Source organism: Lepisosteus platostomus, chromosome 3 (assembly GCF_059453375.1).
Source record: "Lepisosteus platostomus isolate fLepPlt1 chromosome 3, fLepPlt1.hap1, whole genome shotgun sequence".
In the NCBI taxonomy this organism is placed as follows: domain Eukaryota; kingdom Metazoa; phylum Chordata; class Actinopteri; order Semionotiformes; family Lepisosteidae; genus Lepisosteus; species Lepisosteus platostomus.
Window position 1 is genome coordinate 49,722,411 of NC_142613.1, and position 21,789 is coordinate 49,744,199.

The following is a 21,789-nucleotide window of genomic DNA, read 5'->3' on the forward strand; positions in this document are numbered from 1 at the left end:
TGTGGACGTTGATGGGTGTTTTATCCTATTTTTAGCATCATGGGTAAAGTTCCTGTGCTGTGTTGTGTTCCTGTGCTGCTTTGCAGTGCAGCAGAGTCTGGAGAAGGACATCTTGAAAAGTGTATCCTCTGCTCAAGGGTGTAGTTCTTTGGATTGAATTGAATTGCTCAACACTTGTTGGCCTCTGGAAGGAATCAGGCAGTACAAATCTGTTTACTGCTTTGTGGCTGAGGAAAGTGGTGAGACACATTGAGAGCCACTGTCGGTGGTGATGGCCTGAGGCATGTGGAGTGCAGATCACTTACAGTACTACCAGAAGGTATTGCTGATGGTGGGGAATACAATGGATTTCGGGCAACAGGTGTCAAATTGCATGTGCCTGGCTACTACTCTAAGCCATGGCTCAGCCTCTTCAGCTTCAAAACTTGCACATGGCCCTCAAGTGCCATATCTAAAATGGGTGTACAGTACATAAGGAACTGAGAAGAACCATGGAAAGGCCCTGCACTAGAATACTGTTTCAAAAGGACAACATGGACCAGCAAGGTCATCAGGGACTTGAGCAGGCCAGTCATCAGTGGAGCATAGTATGCACAGCAAAGGGTCTTTTATAGCCTGCTAGAGCTCAAGAAGAACATGGTTTCCTGTAGAAGAAGGTGTTATAGTAACAGCCGCTCATGTCATAGTCAGTGCTTCAATTTCTCTTGTGTTCACTTCTCCAAATTTAAAATGAAATTCACCCCTGTTAAGTTGTTCACTATAAAATCCATTTGATGTTAGGCTTCCCCACCTTGTTTACAGGAGTCCCCACTTTTTCACTACTTCCTCTTCACGGTCACATTAAAACAGACCAGTTGTAAAAGAAAAAATACCACATTTTGTTGTAATCATTATCAGATCTATCTCCTTGTTAACTCTCTTTCCCTCTTATTCGATTATTATTTATGTTTAATAGACTTCTAATATTGTTACTTCAGGCTATACAGTATATACAGTATACTGTATAAACTATGTTTTTACAGATTTTGAACAATTAAGCTCCTCTGACTTAAAGCACAAGCAGTAGTCCTGCTTTGCAAAGCCCCAAGGTTAAACTAAATGTGCAATTATCATGTTCTTCCATGCAATTACAATGCTGTTTAAAAGGGATCACTTTGTTATAGGAGACCATAAAACTCACAGGATTACACAAAAACCCTATTTGTTAAAATATAGTCTAAAACTATGAAGTTTTACTTTTGGGGCAATATTTTACTTCTTCACATAACAATGATATAATATGCACAGGTTCAGACACTACTTGCAGGGCTAAATTCCTAGGTTCAGGGTTAATATTAGAGTAAAACAGTGAGAATCTGCAGACATAAGATGACAAATTCTTGGCAGCTCTTCAGTCCAAATATCTACCATAAATCTTCAGGAAGAATGTTTCCTCTCTGTACTCACTGTTGGGTCTCTCAGATGCTCACAGTCTTTTATTCAATAATGAATGCTGGTGGCTGGAGCTTCCAGCCTAAGCAAACATTTAACTTATTAGTGGTTAGTCATGATAATTAACTTTCTGTAAAAGGTGGTGATCACTTTTTAAAAAGGTTAAAGTGGAAATTGCTATCTTGCAGTTTTGACTTTGGCTTTACTCTTGCTAATCAATTTGCTCAAAGAAAATAACCTGTATTTTGCAGGAATGTGATGATTTATCAAACAAAAAACACATCTTCCCTACTGTAGCTACTGTACTTTATATAGCAACATAGGACCAGGAGGGAGGGCCTCCTCTTACAGTATTTGTAAACTTTTATTTTTCTGTAGGAAGATGCATTCAACTGCCCTTACAATCTCAACACCAGAAGAATCCTCATCAATGTTTGTAAACAGCATTTAAAAATGAAACCATTATGCAATTAATAACCATAACACATGCTAACAAACATTTCTGGTAAATTGTTTCATCATGTAGTTTGATAAGCTTCATTTTTCCGCTGATAGCAAATACTGTAGACAGTACACAAATCTATAGAAACTACTTATACTTCCTGTAGAAAATAATTCTATGTTGCTGTAAATGTGTTACATACTGTATGTCTGTAATTAGGTGCCTTTCAATTCTTGTTATAGAGTAGGTATTCTCCAAGTACTTTTCAAAAACAAAATCTTTAAAAATATCAATATATGAAAACTCAAATGGTAAGCTAATGTTGTAAATGATTATGTACAATTAAAAAATATACTTTTTTTCCTTTCACATATAAGCAATTTGTTTTTATGCATGTTAAGCTGGAAAGTAAATTTTTATGTATTTCTTCATACTGTATGTAATGTTTGGCTAAATGTTTTGCACTTAGAACCCTTCAGTTAGAGAGATACTAATAGCTTGACCAGAAACTGTGTACAACATGTACTGTACATGACACATTCCTATTTCTATTGAGACTTGTCCTCCATTATTATAGTCCATTTGAATGCTCTTATCGTATTGCTATTTTTATCATTCATTTATGTTACACATAACAAATGTACAAACTAGGATTGTTGGAATATAATGTGTTCATTTTCAGTTTAATGTTTGATAGAAAATGTATATACCTTTGCCCATTTGTTTTTAATCTTTTTTTTGTTAATTATACCTTTTATTTGATAAATAATGTCTGACCAATGTAACATTCTGCTCAGGAATAGGTATGGTTTTGTTTGCTTAGTTTCACAATATATTCGTACTTTCTTATATTCTGAAATCTTAGAAAGTTCTAATCTCTAGTTTTACAAGTTCCTGGTAAAACATTTGCACTAGAGTCTCTGGTTTTTAAATTAGGTACAGTAAATGTATTGCTATTACTACAGTTACTGTGGAAATTAGTTGATTTTTCCACTATACTGCCTGAAACATGACTGACTTTGAAAGCAGGTATGATTGAGCTTGAATTGCAGGTTGTGAGTAAACTAAAGGGATTATCAAACGTACTTTGAAACAAACATTTCTTGGTAAGTGTAGCATCTCAGATCTTTTTAAGAATAATGTTCTGTGTGTATGACTTGATTGTGTAGATAAAAATTAAAAATATTAAAGAATTGTTATTTCTTTAGAATTTTTAAGGCAAGGACTAATGTTACAAATTTGTTATTTAACTAATCTATGCGATAGTTATAGTATTTAACTGAACTTCATTAACCCACCCTGAAGTTGTGGGTTTTAAGAAAAACATTTAATGATGAATCATTAAAACAATATGTTTAAATATAACAAAGAAGAATATGAAAACAAAGTTAAAGCAATTTAATTTTAATTTTAAAATTAAGGAAAGCTAAGTACCAAATAGAAATTTATAACTGTTGCTCATTGTGGCTGTGTACCTTCTGGGCATTTCTGACAGGCCTTTTCATTGTATGTGTTTATGGTTGGAAATAAGATCGAGCACTGTCTCTTTTCACTGGCCCAGTGACCGCAAGTCAACAGTAATTCACTTTTGCCTTGTTCTCCCAAGCCCATCGGTCATGAATCATCTGCTGATTATGGTCATTAGCAAAGGAAGACCCTGTGAGAGCATTACTTTATCAGTCAAGAATACTTATGATGCATGTATGAGTTGTAACAGGAGGGGAAAATGTTCTTTGGAGCCTCAGAATGAAGACAAAAAAATAAATAAAGTAATCCTTCAGTTAACCAAATAAGTCACTTGGAAAATATTCTCGTTTACAGTGATAACCAGGCCAGGAATCTTCACAGCATTGTTTCAGAGTACAGATCAGTGAAAGAAAAGGAGGATCAAGAAAATGTAAATACCATAAAAGTAATTGTCATTCTGAACAAGTTCAAGTATGGAAGGAGGAAAAGATTTCAACATACAATTGAAAACACCCTCAGATGAGAAAGTTGATAGTATAATCTCATTTTGCCAACGGCTCTAGCCATTTTCAGCAGCCATTTTAAATTATTTATGCCCAGAGTTGATAGGTGCTCTTGGAAGGTCTAATAAAGTAGAAGAATCACTTAATAAATTAAAGGATGGTACAGAGAACTACAATACTTTTATAAGACAGGAAAGAGTTTTCTCAGTTAAATTGGATTTAATTTAAATCTGAAAGTGAACTTTCCAGTCAAGGACAATCAAACAATAATGATCACCATGATGTTTGTAGGAGAGGGTTGCTAGTGATTGTGTGCACACCTTGAGCAGAAGGGCAAGAGGCTTCTGCCCAGAAAGAGAGAGATAATTGGGTAAATGCAAGCCACAACTACAAGGAAAAGTGTGTACTCTAAACAAGCTAGGTATCAACGTATCTTTCTGTGTTCGACTGCTTCCAGAGCACCTTGGAGCCCACTTCCCTCATTAAAAGTGAATTAATTATACACTGTAGTTGGACACATCCAATGTACAGTATAGACAATATTGTGTGCATGTGCAATTGAGAGTCTCACACTGTACATTGTGTTGCCTGCCTGATTGTCAGATTGCACACTCCACTGAGCAAGTGAACAAGGCCAGAGCCTTGTGTCCAGAGCCGAGCTAGAACCACTTACCATGGTCCATTTAGGAGCAAATGACTTGGAAATGACAATTCTGCAAGACACAGTTAAGGATTTAGCTTATAAACTAAGGAACCGAATGTCAAAGGTGGTCTTTTCAGGAATTCTGCCATATATAGAACATGTCCAGAAAAGCAAGAGGAAATATGAATATTTAACACATGGCTAAAAGATTGGTACAAAAATCTAAATTGGGGTTTGGGCTTATGGGGCATTGGCGGTCTTTCTGGAAGACGTGAGACTTGTAAAAGCAGGACTAGTTGGTAATGGGAAAGCATGTTCATGCACTGAGTATATTTCAATGGATCTTGGGGATAGGTTCATAAAAAGCCAGTTCTGATAGGACCATACAGTACATGCCCCACACAATCTTAAGAAAAACATTAAAACAGCTCATCCTTTTAAGTGCTTATACTGTATCTTAAATGCTACATGGAACAACATGCATGACTCTGGGGATGTTGCATTAACACAGAACTATGACATTATAGGAGTGACAGAAATATGGCCAGTGCAGACTGGCAGAGATGGATGTGGTATACACATTTGTCTGGAAACACTGGCAAGACAGAAGGGGTAATGCTGTGGGATTATGGATTAAAAAATATTGTGAAAGCTAGAAAACAGGCTCATAAAGTTTTGAAGCACTGTTGGGTAAATTAAAAATTCAGAAGTGTTAACGACACCTACAAACCTTATGCAGACATGGGCACAAACCGTTACTGTATAATAAGTTAAGAGAGGCAAAGGTGATGCTAATGTATACTAATGGATGATTTTTCAGACAAAATGGGATGTACATTTATTGACTTTCTTTTCAAATAACCAAGATATAATTAAAAGAGTAACAGAATCACGAGTTGCAATATCTATTGTTTTGTGGTAGGGCTTCATTAATTCAGAAACGTAAATCAGAAATGATGGTTAATATTAAGTAAGCAGAATTAAGATTAAAAAGGATAAAAATAAATTCATATTCTATAAACTGCCAAAACTATCCAAAATTCAAAAGAAGACAATATACTGTAAGGTTGCATGAACTGCTGAAAAAAGTAAAATGTATAAATATAATGGGAGGCAGAAAAGAACACGACAGTACTGTAAGCACTGAACACTACAGAGGCAAGCACTATGCAAAGCACACAATTTTCCCAATACCTCAGCACTAAAAGAACTGTAAAAGTGGGAATAGGCATTCTATATATTAATAGAGGATTAACAATATAAAATGAGAAGGATATGAAAGACTTCATTAGTATGATCCATGCTGTAGAGGAAGCATAATCAAATTATGAAATTTTAATATAACTAACACTGGTGTTCTGCAGCAGCAATATAGCCAGGGCCTGATGGTGTTTTCCCAGATATACTTAAGGAGATGAGGGATGTTATTCAAAACCCCTTAATTGGCTATTTCCATTCACACTTAGAATGGGAGTAGTACCCACAGACTGCAGAGCTGCAGATGTTATAACAATTTATTAAAAGGGGGAGCAGATCTGAATCAGGAAGTTGTAGACCAACCAGGCTTATTGTGTTACAGACAAAGTTTTGGAAACTATAGTGAGAGCTAAATTACATTGGAATTTCAAGACAGCCAACAGGTACTTCATTAGGAATGGCTTAATTTAACTAACTTGCAATGGCGAAGTCTCTTAACAAGCTTCAAATACTTAACTCGAATCTGATCTTAAAGGCTGATCAGAACAAGAACCTTTCACCTTCTGTCTCCTTGTCTTTCTGTCTGTCCTCTTCCTGTCTTTTTATCCTGTGCTCCTGAAGTGTTGGTGACTCTTAGTGATTTACCAAGAACTAAATTAACCAGATGATTTCTTTGATCAATGTGTCTCAGACCCCTTATGACTTAAACATCTCGGTTTATACTTCTTGCTTTGAAGGCCCCATAACTGCAAATGTTGACAACAGCCAGGTGCTAACCTCAATGAATACTTCCAATCATCATAACATTATAAACGTTTCCCCAAATTGCAGTTTCATCCATCCCCAGGTTCAGCCAGGAGAACTGTTTTATCTCAAACCAAGCAACATGGAATTTTCTCAATTGTTTTTCTGGGAACCCACCAAGACACGTTGAAGTATTGGTGACTAAAATCCAAAATTTGTTGTTATTCTAGGTTGACCGCATTGATCGTCCAAAATGAAAACATCTTTCATGCAGTTTTAATTTGTAAAGCAGGGATATGCTTGTTAAATGCAAACCGTACTGACTCTGTCTAATGTCAGGTTTTATCAAACACGTTAGAAAAAGGGTTTTGCTGGAAAGAGCTCAAAAAAGCCCCACTAAAATAAATCTTCATCTTAAAAGTGTATAATTTGTAGATATTTTGAATAAACTGAATTTTGGTTTTCTGAAATGATCATGGCCTTTACACTGTATATTTGAAGTTTTTTTTTTTGTGGTCATGGAAATCATTCTAATTCTCTGTGTCAGAGCCAGCAATTAAACAATAACCCAATGAAACAAACATTAAGGGGCAGTTCATTTTAAATTTTAATTGGAAACTTTTGCTATATGTTCTGCATTACTCTATGTTATTACTGAAATACACTTGATAAAAAGGTTTAGTAATAGAGGTTCCCAAATTGGCTTAACTTGTGAAGGAGGGTGGATTACACCCTATAGGTTTTATGAATTTTATTTTAGCTAGCAAAGACCAGTATTTGCTAAGTAGGGAGGTCGTGTCAGCATCGGGTCCATTTAGTTTGAAGAACAAACTCTTCCTCTGCTTAAAGCAGTGGTGATCTAGTTACCCCTTTGCCCTTAAACCATTTTCTCTATATTCATATTTCTAAACATCTTCTTTTAATTTTTTAGAGATGCAAAATGGTATCTCTTAAAATGGACACAAGCCTAATAAAAAAATTAATCACCAGATGAGATTACATGCTTTTTCCAATAGGGAAAAATCCTCTTTCCAGTTTGAGGTTCAAAATCAACAGCAAGAAGATATTATGCCTATCTGAATTACATCATGTCTTTTTTACATGCTTATTCTATACATTTTCTAGGCACAGTGCATAATAAATGACATACAATAAGCTGAGTAATTATAGGTTAAATGTTTAATACTCAGATACTATGTAATGTAACTAATGTTATGTATGTAACTAATGTAATGTTACATTACATTGATCTATTGTCTAACAAGTAAGTTTAAAAGTTATTTGGTTTTCTAAGTCAAAGGCATTTGGTTTTCTAAGTGAGCAATATATGTTTCATACAGTTGCACCAATGTAAATCAATTCCATATACAGCAAATATGCAACTGCAGAACAAGTTTACCATACATTTTGGCTGCTGCCACGACTAATGATGTCTTGGCATGGAAAACCTTAATTCACTGTCTTCATACTGAAATAGCTTTACGAACCTTTCTCTTTTTTGACACTAAATATGCGTTAGTTTCTCATTTTAAAGAAAGTAACTCTGCCAGCATTAAGATTTTTGTCAGCGTCTTCTGTTAAAGTCCAAGATGTTTTTCCTATTTATTAAACACCATTAAAATTTAAGACATGTAGGAGGCCAACTGCACAGGGAAATCCTTATGAGGTACCTGGTTCTGACTATAACTAAAGCCAACTTCTTTGATCACAGATTCGAAAAAAAGCTTTCACCTTATAAATGAACATGTAGCCTAATTGTGAAACCACAGATGTTGGACATACTATTGCCTGTGGCTGAAGGCTCCAAAATCATTAAAAGTTTCCTTGCAATAAACACACATTTTATTTCCACCAGATGAAAATGGGAAAACTAGGACAGAGAATGAGGAAGTATTACACAGGCTTTGGAAGCATGTGTCAGCACTTAAAGGTGTAAGGTATTACATCCATATAACTTTTGACAGACTGTATGTTTTCAGCAAATACAGTACATAACTCCTAACAATTTCTTCAGCCTTCCATTCGCATTATATTAGCTGTTGTAAATTACAAGTGTTTTGACACGAAGAGCTGTATGTACAGTATATTGTATATTGTAGTTGCATGCTAAAGGCAAGACCCATAGGACATTGAGACCTTGGGCTTGGGGAAACTGAATAATTGATCGGTATTAGATGGTGCAACAGATATGTCTTTGAGGAAATCATGACACTGTTCCTAGTGTCATGATCTCTCATGTCATTTATTGCTTGTGTCATACGTTTTGCCCCTAGGAGGGTCTATGAACAGGAAAAACCCCAGTGCAGACTCTTTGTAGGAGCAGGAGTGTCCTTACAGTGATCTACTGTTTGAACATTTGCACATCTGTAGGTGCTCTGTCCTTTGTTTTTTTCTCTTTAGTTCCACACGGTGTCTAAAGTAGGTAATCTACTGATATCCTTTTAGCCTGTCTATGGTAACCTGTGAACTCACTGAAACAAACTGTTTCACAACAAAATAGTGTAGCGTTCCATTCCTTGGTGTTGGACTGCCCTTTGACCTTCACCCTGTAACCTTAGCCAGGCTCATTCCTTCCTGTTTCCACCCTATTTAAGGGGGGGATGGGGGTTCCTTCTCTTCTTTTCAGTTTACATGTATGCCAAGTGAACGCCTCTCTTTCTCTTTCCTTATCTATACTCCTCACCCCTCTCTGTGATCAGCACTCCCAACTCCTATAGGCAATAAGCCTGAGAGAGCCAGAGGCTGTATCTCCTGCCTGTATTTCTGTACCCACTGACAGCTTATTTTCCCACTCTGAAAGTTGATAAAACTCCTGAGATCAAATACAAGACTTGGATATGAAGACAATGAAATCAATTGCACTTTATATCAATACCCCTTTAACTGAACTGCAGTCACAATGAGAACTGTTTGTCCCACCCTTCCTTTTCAATTGCATGGCTACAGTAAGATTTCAAAGCTCTGGGGATGTGGATGGCTTGTCGTGTATTTTAGTATAGCTGAAACATATCAGTTACACTTACTAGCAGACTATTAATATCCGCTTTCTTCTCAGCCTTTCATTTTATGACTGTTCTTTTTTAATGTGTTATTCCCCACAATTTGAAACCAAATAAAAACATGGCTGTTGAAAAGGGACAGATTTCTGAGTCACAGTAACAAAATATCTAATCAAGAACAGCAGTTTGATTGTCTTTAAAATCAAACTCTTGTTATTTATGTCTTTTATGATGAAAAAGAATAAATTACACTGTTGTTATAGCAGCAATTTTTTAATATACAGACAAAAACACAATGTAACACGTTTCTCTCATACCGTAGGTGTCTATAAATTATCCTAAATTTATCATAAAATACTAAATGTTGTAATAGCCCTTTCTACCACCACAGGTACCACGATGTGTATATTCCTACAGGGACATCCCACAGAGGCCTTTCCTGCTAATTTATTTAAACGTTTCCATAGGGAATAAATGCCATAATATCCAAAAATGTCAAAACAGAAAACATTACAATACGTTGCATGTTGAGTTAGCAGTTTAATTGTTTGTAGTTTTAAAAATTTTGTTTTGAAATTGAATTAGAACAATAAAAATAATGCTTCAGATCTACTTTATATCGATGCCTCAGTGGCAATTCAGCCTTTATAGTATAACTGTCTTCTCTTTTGTCTAGCATTAAATGATTTAGTAGACATTTTGTTCGTTTTTTGACATAGGCAAAAAGGATTTGAATTTTGATTAAATGTGCAAAGTCCTTCATAATGAGCCTTCTCTTCCCCTGTTGTGGAGCTTGAAGTATTGATTCATATACAAGGAATGATAAGATTCCTGAAGAAACTGCCATTCCAGGTGATCCATGCCTGATGCAATGTGTGGAATGCCTGACAATGCGTTCGCAGCTTTGTGGTGTAAGCAAGAGGCATCCCATGTGACCAGTGGCAGCAGTATTTCCATCCTGAGCCTGCAGTTTCAGTTCTGCTGAGGTGCTTGGATTCCAGGCGTTGTCCTTAACTCATCTATCTCATTCTACGCCAACATGTAAATTGCTATTGGCTCGATGCAGTTTCCTTTGGGGGATGAGATCTTAGCAGGGATGAAGCTGGAGAAATATTTTAAACTGACAACCTGCCACACACACACAAGAATTTCTTGCGCAAACACATCTGGAGGCTAAACTACTTATTAATTGTTTCATAAATAGAAAAAAGTGCCCATATGACATTTCTGTACTGTTCATTATATCAATCATAATAGGATATTATTTCTGTTCCCATTTTATTAGAATTCTAACTGCAGGGAATTAATAATTTTAAAGTACTGTATTTTTAGAAGCATGAGAATCGGACTATCACCTAAGAATAACAAAGGAAGGATTCCAAAGAAGTATTTGTGTGGCACTAAATTGTAGTTTAAAAAAGGACATAAAATATTAAGTTAATAACCAGCATTCAAATGGTTGGAAAGATACTTCAGCTCTGTATGACTGTAGAATAAAAAAGATGTCATTGTAACTGCTTTTCACCCTTCTCTGCCCTGGTTACAAGCCTGATTCAGACATTTGCGGCTTGAAAATGACTGAAGAGCAAAAAAGTCTCACATAAGGTGCTGAATCTTTAGCTTTTCTAAAATCAGATTGTGGTACACCTTTTCTGTTTGGGTCACTGAAATTGATTTACAGTAGGTATGTATGGAGTCTTTATGTGTACAAGGGAAATATAACAAAGAAACTGTTTTTTGCAAAAAAGTATGTTTGGTAAGTTGTTGGAACAGAAAATGCAAAAGAATTAAAGGATTTTTATACTGTAGATTTTTATGACACTTTTCAAGCACACACTTTCTATAAAACATTAGTTACATTAAAAATGATAAAGTTAAATAAAACTCAAAATTACTAAAGGGAAAAAATAGACCTAAGTGGAATATGAATTAAATTCTGATAGCTTAAGTCTACATAAACACTGAAAATGAGCTGTTATGTGCATACCTAAAAACTAACCTTAAAATAGACACTTACTGAATTAGAAACCAACCTTTTGAAATGTTCTGTTTTGAAACATAGTAGATATAGCTATTATCTGAATACAAATTTAAGGTTAAGTCAAATAAGTAAAAAATAACTTATTTCCTTTTATCCTTATAAATGCCAGAATGTTCTTTGACAGAGATGTGTATTAATACATTTTAAATAACAGATCATTATTATTATAACATTAAAACATGTAAATAATAAAAAAATAAAAACTGAAGATTTCTTAGAGCTTGTGTATAAGTCAAATTTGACTAAAATGTACTAATTGTACTATTTTTAAAAAATGACCAAGTTAGTAACAAGGAACAGACAAACTGAGAACTATCAAAAATGCCCATTTAGTAAAAGAAATCAGTCCTAAAAAGATGTTACAAACATTGCATAAATAGGACACTATATGGACTACATTAGTTATCACCCCTTTTTTCTCCTTTTGATCTGTAAGATGTGAGTTTTATAATGACGTGTAGACCAGTGTACCTTAATAATCTCTTGATCGATATCTTTATGATAGAAACCTTTAGTCAAATTAGGATGCTTAGAGCATATTGTACTTTATGTTCATGACTGTACATGAATAATTATTTCACATCACAATGCTACCATTTTAAAAATCCTTTTGTGATGTTACAGATCAACATAATATTCAGCTTATGTCCTATTGGCAATCTGTGGAAAGACTCGAAAACTGCTGTCCATGAGCAATCCCCAAGCAACTTAATCTTAATCTTAAACAAACTTGGCAAGAAAAATAGGTAGAACTTGCACCTAGATGGTATGCAAAGTTCGTAGAGCCAAAACATGTGAGGCTTCAATTGCTGCCAAAGTACTTTCACCAAATATTGAATTCACGGATCTGAATACTCAAGCAATCAATATTTTCATTTTGCTAACATTTACTGTTTATACCTACTGTAAGATACTCTTTGAAGTCTTCAGTCTGAGCATTCAGGTTTTGGATGAAATCTTAACTTTAAAAATGTGTGCGCATTATTGTGTAATTTCACAAAGGTGTATAACATAAGGAGGACTTGAATACTTCTTCAAGGCACTATACAGTACATAGTGTCTTTCTTCAGATCTCAGATTTTTTACAAACTTTTCTAAACTCACTTCCTGCAGGTAATGTTAAAGACATTGTTTACTGTAATAATATTTGTAAGAATAGTTTTCACTAATTCAGTAATGAAAAATATATAATCTTCTCTTTTGCTCACTTAGAATCACTACTTTGATTATTATAGTTGTATTCCGTATTATGGTAGAAGACAATAAGGCTTCAATGTAAAATGGCAACAGAACTTTTTTGTTCTCTGGATATACTGCATTGTTACATGTACATAATTAGTATCATGGTTTTAAGATTAGGTAGGTATATCATGTGATCTTTTTCAAGTATTTATTGCAAGTGGAATATATTCAGTGAAATATGATTAGAGTAGCATTTAGTTCACCAAAGCTGTTCATTTCCTGATACACAAAGCAGTATTATCATTACATCAAGCCAAGTTTTAAAAGATCCCAGTGCCTCTAGACCTTATTGATTTATGTTTATAAAACTTGACAACTAGTTCTAAGAATTAATAAGTGCATTCGAGTAGCATTAGAATGTTTTCTTGTGTTGATGTAGATTCCAATCATTAGGATTACCATGGTAATTTGATAAAAATATAAACATATAATACAGATAAAAATATTTTTCTGGATGAAAAATACGATTTTCTTTTCATTATGGGCCCTGTGTATGTCATGTTTCCAGACATTTTTGTTTTGGAACATATTAAGGGTTTTGCAAGAATTGTGTTTCAGACTAAGTGCATGGATTGGAATTAAATAACCTTTTCTTTTCACTGTGCCATTTGTTGTTATCGTTGTCTTTGTTGAGTTACTGAACCAATGAGCTTTGCATGTGGTACTCATTAGTTCAAGGCATGATGTTTCCTTACTGCAGGTCTCGAGTTCTGCAGCTAAATATCCCTTATGGGTGTGTTAATGATGAGTGTTCAACAACGCAAGACCATTTAGGCTTTGAACAGAATTTGGCACATGACCACATATTAAGGAGAAAAATGTATTTAGCAAAATTCCTAATTTTAAAAACCTGGTTGAAACGTGTTATTTCTGTATACAGGAACTACTGGAGACAAGTGGGGAGATAAGGGGTTGAGATCCAAGGGTATTTGTTAGAAAAAAGTATTAATCAAAATCAAATAAAAAATGTATATGGTATCCAGTTTTAATAACGTGTTTCGAGATGAAAGGAATAAAACACCACATAAAATGATTTGGGTCTCAGTGATGTGCTGTGGCTTGATTCTTGAGAGGAGAAGGAAAATGAAGGACTTCCTTCATCCTCCTGGCCGAACCCTCAAGGGGAAGAGGGACCTGATGGGCTGTCATTGTCATACTCGCTAGAACCTCCTGAGGAGGAAGAAGACAGATTTGGAATCCACTTTCCCTGTCGTTATCACCTAAGGGAGAGAGTGTCACAGCAGCCTCCGTGCGGGTGGACAGTTGTCACCAGGATGGAGGTTTGGGGGCATCCGCACAGCCTCCAGGAGACCACCAAGATCACTTAGCAAGACGAGCAAGGGCTTGGAGGCTCCAGACGTCTCCCGAAAAATGACTCACAAGAGAGGTATGTTTAAAGAATTGTTCCCTTCCAGCCTAAACCTTGCAGCAGGTTGACTCTTTTCCTGTTGCTGAAGGAGTTGTATAAGGCCATCTTAAGATAGGACTGCAGATACAGGTGACCTGCCCCTAATCCTTGTAAATAGCCACAGTGGGTGTTTATTATCTAATTATATAATTATCTGTTATATATATTAATTGTACAACTGGTAGAGGTTTGAAAATTCCCCTTCGCACATGGGTTTAATTATAATATTAGGTAGCTTGAAAAGGTCTGCAAATAAATGCTTCTGAACTTCATTTTGTGGCCACTGAGATTTTGGGGAAAACTTGCAATTGTCCTCAGATTGACCTACCTGACTTCTGTCCATGATTTTCTTCCATTACTTAATGTGCTGTGTAGTTCCCATAATGAATGTTACTGATTGAATTGGCCATTTCATTGTTTCTACCCAGAGTTTTTTTTTGTGCAATTATAAAGATCTACTGTATAAAGGTGAATGTATTTCACAGTGAAACTTAAAATCTTAGAGAATTACAGTACTTCTTCCTTCACACATACTGTATATATATATATAATTTTCAGTTGTGACTGTCTAATAACTCATTTGTTTTGGTGGGCTATGAAATACTCCTAACATTATGCTTCTTGAAAGTGTTTTAAAAGACAAATTCTAAGCTATGCTTGATTTATCCAAGTTACTCTGTATGCACTGATTTTTATACATACAGTATAGTTCACGGCACCTTGGGGGGAGTATCTGATCACAAAAGGGGAGTTCATACAGTTGCCCTCTAGCATAGAAGCTGAATAACTTTTATATCCCAAGTTCTTATAGTAGTCAGGGGGGTCGATCCCCAGCCTTGATTTAGCAACAACAAAATATCTCCCAAGACATTATTTTCCTCTCTCCCTTCAAACTATGAAACATCAATTTCAGGCTTTTTGTTTTAAAGAAACAATCTTAAACTTCTACCATGTTGCTATTGATCTCCTAACAAAAGACCCAAAGCACACGTTACCAAGCCCCCGGAGTGGTGTGGTGGCTCTGTGGCTAAGGATCTGCCCCTGTGGCTGGAAGGTTGCTGGTTCAAATCCTGTGGCTGGCAGAGGAATCCTACTTCATTGGGCCCCTGAGCAAGGCTCTTAACCCCAACTGCTCCAGACATGCTGTACAATGGCAGACCCTGTGCTCTGACCCCAAGTGTGTCTGTGTCTCTGTTTTGTGGAGATCAAGCTGGGGTATGTGAAAAAGACAAATTCCTAATACAAGAAATTGTATATGGCTAATAAAGTGATCTTATCTTATACTGAAACTCTGAAGAATAATAGAAAACAGCTGTGAACAATCAACCTAGACAAACTGTCGGTGTACTCTCAATTGCTCAATTACCCCACTGCTCCCTGGTAGCAAGCCAGAAGGGGTATAAACTGTTCCATGTCCTGAGTCCACAATATACTCTTTCCATTCCCCTTACATTATCACAAGTGCAGCTCCTACCCCTCCTTTCAGTTTCTTGTATTCTTCACTACAAGTGTTTGTTAACCAAAGGGTTTGTGATTCCTCTTACTGTATGTAATTTTGAGATTCTAATGCAGTTTTTCTGTTAGTTTGTTTGCATGAACCTAGTGTTAAGATACAGTATAATTATTTATGTAGTTCTTTAATGTTTTATGTTCACCTGAGGTTCATTTTTGACTGTTTGTATTCTCTATATATCTCCCTTGCAGATTTTCTCTAGACTGCCCTCCTTTAATTCTAGTTATGTTTCTAAATTTACAATAGTTACTTAACTCTAGTTGAGTGGTACCTTCCTCATTTAGATATAGCACATTTGTCTGCAGTTGTTCACCTTTGCATTTTTGAGGGACAGGAGACCATTTATACTGTACAGTCCCACTGTTTAGTTTGTGTCTAAGGTTTTTAAATTTGTTTCAAACAGAAGGTGTGTTATTTATGCCAATGTCATCTGTCTGGACATGGACAATAACAACTGGATACTTCATGTGTTTTAGCTCCTTTCTTAAAAATGTGAGGAATTTTGAAACATTTCCAAAATCAGGCATCCCATAGGTTTGAAAGTTAAAATATGAAACTTGGAGGGCCATTTTATGCCATGTATATACTGTAGTGTAATTGTGTTCATTAATCACAAGGACAGCTTGATTTAAGGAACAAGTAAAAGCAGCAAAATCCATTGTTCCTTCAGAGCAAGGCAATCAATATGGAAAGTGGAAAAAACTACAATATTAATTGTTCCGTATAGCTGGGTACTAGTACTATAACCCTGGTCTTTGCTTTGGAAGATTCTTCAATAAATAGAAAATGTAACATCTTCTGTATTTCTCTCTTGATAACCTAGTGTTGGGTTGGGTTGTTTTCTAACCACTTCAATTGCCCAAGGTGGGGTACACATTGGATGGGACACCAGTCCATTGCAGGGCACACATAGACACGAAAAGGCACACATTCCTACCTTATAGCATGTCTTTGGACTGTGGGAACAAACTGGAGCACCTGGAGAAAATGGGGAGAACATACAAACTCTATGCAGATAGCACCCCAGGTCCAGGGGTCCAAGCACTGTGAGGCAGCAATGCTAACCACTGTGCCATTGCACCAGAACTTTAAATCTTTAGCATCTCATCGATCTTGATAAAATGTTAACATAAATTTTAAAAGAAGGAATTTTTAAACTGAAATTTCAAACTGAAACTTTAAACTATGTAAACATCCGTGATAACTTCTAGGATAAGTGCAATTAAATGTAAAGTCTTTCTAGCTCAATTTTTAGTAAAGGCCAATTGATTAAGAAAAGATGCAGCCGTGAAGTCTGACTTCTCTTTTTATTGGCAAAAATATGCACTTATTAGAGCATATTTAAAAAAATAGTTTAATAGTATTCTATTTTATCATATTCTATTTAGATGCTTTTTTAGAGCATGTAGTTTATCTTCTCTGGAGCTATATACTATCTTCTTTTATTTAGCCACATATACATTTGAACTAGAGCCGGGCGATAATTCGATAGCGATAATAATCGCGATATAATTTTCCTCTATATAATTTTAACAAAAGTTCGATAAATGTTCGATATATATGTTTATGCTTTGCGCACGATACGCGCATGCGCACAAAATACTGCGCGAGTGCGCGTGCGTGTTGCAGACTGGGCAGCTAACAGATTTGTTTAATGTTTCTGCTGTTTGGCAAGTGTTTGTTGTGTTCTTAAAATAAAAAGTTGTTTGATTTACCAATGAACTGTCTGGTTTCTTCAACTTTCACTCAGAAGGAAAAACCTGCCTTTAAACTTGAAAGAAATAATGATTTCACATTTATTGTGATAATTATCGATATCAACTGATATGAAAATTTTTATCGTGATAATTTCTTAGCCATATCGCCCAGCCCTAATTTGAACCACTGTAAATTTTATACAGTTAAAAACTGATTACGTTGCAATACAAGTAGTGAGCTGGAGCACTTTTGACAAATATATAAACGAAGGTAGAAATGAGTTTTATGGTCATACGTCAGTTACAATTTGACACTATAGACATACTGGATACAGATAAAGGTCTAGCCTTGCCCAGTTACTGAAAAACATAACAATTACGGTTACTAGTCTATCATGTGTGTCCGTTAACCTCCTAGGCTTCAACACATAGGAAATGATTTTGAAATTGTTCTTAAATCTTGGCCTTGGTGCATCTACTGATAGAAACTGTTTTTGTTTGATTTGCTTTTTTATTTAGAATTAAGTCATTTAGAATAAATATGAATTAGAAAAAAATCATATATATATTTATACAGTAAATAAGAGCAACAGGAAGAGAAATACTGTACAATTCCGCTAACCATATACTGTAGTAATAAACTATGTCTGTGTTTATGCTATGTTGATTTCTTAAATGTATATGTTGCATTTTAAGGAAACAGTACACTAAACTGCAAAATAACAAGAGAGTACTCTTCTGGTATTAAGCCACTTCTGGAATTATTATTCTTGTTTTTTAAAGGCTTGCTTGTTCCTCACCTCATGCTTTGCATTATTGATGAGGTTAAAGTTACACGGAGTGAGGAGTTAGGTGAAGCGTAGCGCTGGCCAGCTGGGAAAAGGACACCAGCATGTCGTCATCCTCCACAATGGCCACCTTTGTGTCCTGAATTCTTTAGCTGGAAAGCTGCGCTGTGCTGGGATGACCAAACTTCTGTGTCTGGTTACTGGGAAATACTGATCCAGTGAGCTGAAGCAGCAGTGAAAGAATCTTGGCTTTGGAACACACATTTTTTTGTGAAAACCTGTAACTGACATAAATCTATAAATTCCTTCAAACGAGAGATAACTGTAGGTTAAATTGTTCCTAATCAAAATGAAAGGATGAATATACAAAGAGACTGGACGGTTGTTTTTATACAGTATTTTTTATTTTGATTTATCTAACAAAATATTAGGTATACTTTGTTATTTTAGATTCATAGAGATTTCTTTTCTTAATTGAAAAAATCATTTCATAGTATTTATTTTGTATATCACAGTATCAATATAAATATAGTATCTATTTTATCATGTACTATTTACATGCTTTTTTTAGAGGGAACTACCAAGACATGGGATTTCGGACCATTTACACTGACATTTGTAATGAGAAGAGATCTGTATCATGATAAGAGAAATACAGATCAATCATCCATTTCTAAAAAATGTTATTCAATATCCAGTATTGCTTAGTAAAACACGCTTTACAATTTTAGTGTATCTCTACCACTATGTGGAATTATATGGATTAATCTCTAATGACACAGGCACAGGCAGGACTGAGAAATGAACTCAGTTCAATGCTTGGAAAGCAGCTTTATCAACCACTATCCTGCCAACACAGTTTGTGAATGTTCATACCAGTGAAAATAAATAACACAGAACTGGAGGATATCAATATCCAGCCATCTAACAAGGTACAGGACGTCTTCCAATATTATGGTGTGCTTTAAGAGCAAGTGAATTCTCTGTGAATTATTGGAATGTCATTTTTAATTAATTCTGGCCATTTCATAATTTTGAAAGTCAATGTAATCTTAGTTGACATTAATCCTTCTATATAAAGTTTTGACAAAGTGTAATACAATTTGGAAGGTTCTGCTCTCTACCATTGTGAAATGGTCATAGCTATTAATATTCAAAATTCTCATTATTTATACGTTTCAGTCCCTACATAATGCTACAGAAGTGGGCAGTGCTGTTCATTTTATAAAACTGACAATGCTTGGCATGAGTCACAGCAAAACTGAATGTATTACAGAAGGGAGACCTTTCATTGCAGGGCATGTAATGCACGCTGGGGAATTAAGAGATACTCATTAACATAAAGATTGTGTCTGTGAGAGGTGGGAGAAAGATAGCGTACCCACAGACAGCCCATACAAATATAGGTAGAGTAATACTGTTCTATATAGGGCTGAGAAGCTACAATTGTGTTTAGGCTCAGTGCAGAATTCGTCTAGATCCTGGTCTGTGTGTATGCACGTGGTTGTATGGTTGTATGGAATTGTTGTATGGAATTGAAAATGACACCAGCACCTAAAATGTATTATGGGGAGGAAGATTGTCTCAGTATTGAATTGCTGCATGTAAGATTTAGCAAAGTTTCTGTGTCTGCTTGGTCCCCTACAGTAAGCTTCAGACAGTACAGAGGTAATTGTCTCCCAGATATTCAAGGATTTCCATATAAGAGTTGCCATTTATTCTATATGCTAATGTACAAAATATCTGGTTTAGTACAAAAGCAATCATTGCACTTTATATTGCATGCTTAACTCTTTGGTCAGAATAATTGATGTTTGAGGAACAGATAGTGCATTCTGTCTTTAATAGATATTGTAACGCATACAGCCACCATTGCAGGTTGTTTGAGCCAGCTTACCAGCGCGGTGACGTCACCACCCTTCCCTGTGAATAGCAGGGACCGGAGCCGTTGTGCTGAGGGGAGATCTCCCTTTAGTTCAAGTGGTTGGGTCCCTGTTGAGTGATGCTGGAGGCCTGGGTTCGAGTCCTTGACGGTGGGGGGCCGACCTGAGGTGGTAGCGGTGAGGGCGCATACCCACATGAACCCCGGAGCATTACAATATACTATCTGAAATTTGTATGATAATTTGGAAGACAATGAAAGTCACACCTACATGTACAGTGCCTTGCGAAAGTATTCGGCCCCCTTGAACTTTTCAACCTTTTGCCACATTTCAGGCTTCAAACATAAAGATATAAATTTTTTATTTTATGTGAAGAATCACCAACAAGTGGGACACAATTGTGAAGTGGAACGAAATCTATTGGATTTTTGAAACTTTTTTAACTAATAAAAAAATGAAAAGTGGGGCGTGCAAAATTATTCGGCCCCCTTGCGTTAATACTTTGTAGAGCCACCTTTTGCTGCGATTACAGCTGCAAGTCGCTTGGGGTATGTCTCTATCAGTTTTGCACATCAAGAGACTGAAATTCTTGCCCATTCTTCCTTGCAAAACAGCTTGAGCTCAGTGAGGTTGGATGGAGAGCGTTTGTGAACAGCAGTTTTCAGCTCTTTCCACAGATTCTCGATTGGATTCAGGTCTGGACTTTGACTTGGCCATTCAAACACCTGGATACGTTTATTTGTGAACCATTCCTTTGTAGATTTTGCTGTATGTTTGGGATCATTGTCTTGTTGGAAGATAAATCTCCGTCCCAGTTTCAGGTCTTTTGCAGACTCCAACAGGTTTTCATCCAGAATGGTCCTGTATTTGGCTGCATCCATCTTCCCCTCAATTTTAACCATCTTCCCTGTCCCTGCTGAAGAAAAGCAGGCCCAAACCATGATGCTGCCACCACCATGTTTGACAGTGGGGATGGTGTGTTGAGGGTGATGAGCTGTGTTGCTTTTACGCCAAACATATCGTTTTGCATTGTGGCCAAAAAGTTCGATTTTGGTTTCATCTGACCAGAGCACCTTCTTCCACATGTTTGGGGTGTCTCCCAGGTGGCTTGTGGCAAACTTTAGACGAGACTTTTTATGGATATCTTTGAGAAATGGCTTTCTTCTTGCCACTCTTCCATAAAGGCCAGATTTGTGCAGTGTAAGACTGATTGTTGTCCTATGGACAGACTCTCCCACCTCAGCTGTAGTTCTCTGCAGTTCATCCAGAGTGATCATGGGCCTCTTGGCTGCATCTCTGATCAGTCTTCTCCTTGTCTGAGCTGAAAGTTTAGAGGGACGGCCAGGTCTTGGTAGATTTGCAGTGGTCTGATACTCCTTCCATTTCAAGATGATCGCTTGCACAGTGCTCCTTGGGATGTTTGAAGCTTGGGAAATCTTTTTGTATCCAAATCCGGCTTTAAACTTCTCCACAACAGTATTACGGACCTGCCTGGTGTGTTCCTTGGTCTTCATGATGCTCTCTGCGCTTTCAACAGAACCTTGAGACTATCACAGAGCAGGTGCATTTATACAGAGACTTGATTACAAACAGGTGGATTCTATTTATCACCATCAGTCATTTAGGACAACATTGGATCATTCAGAGATCCTCGCTGAACTTCTGGAGTGAGTTTGCTGCACTGAAAGTAAAGGGGCCGAATAATTTTGCACGCCCCACTTTTCATTTTTTTATTAGTTAAAAAAGTTTCAAAAATCCAATAGATTTCGTTCCACTTCACAATTGTGTCCC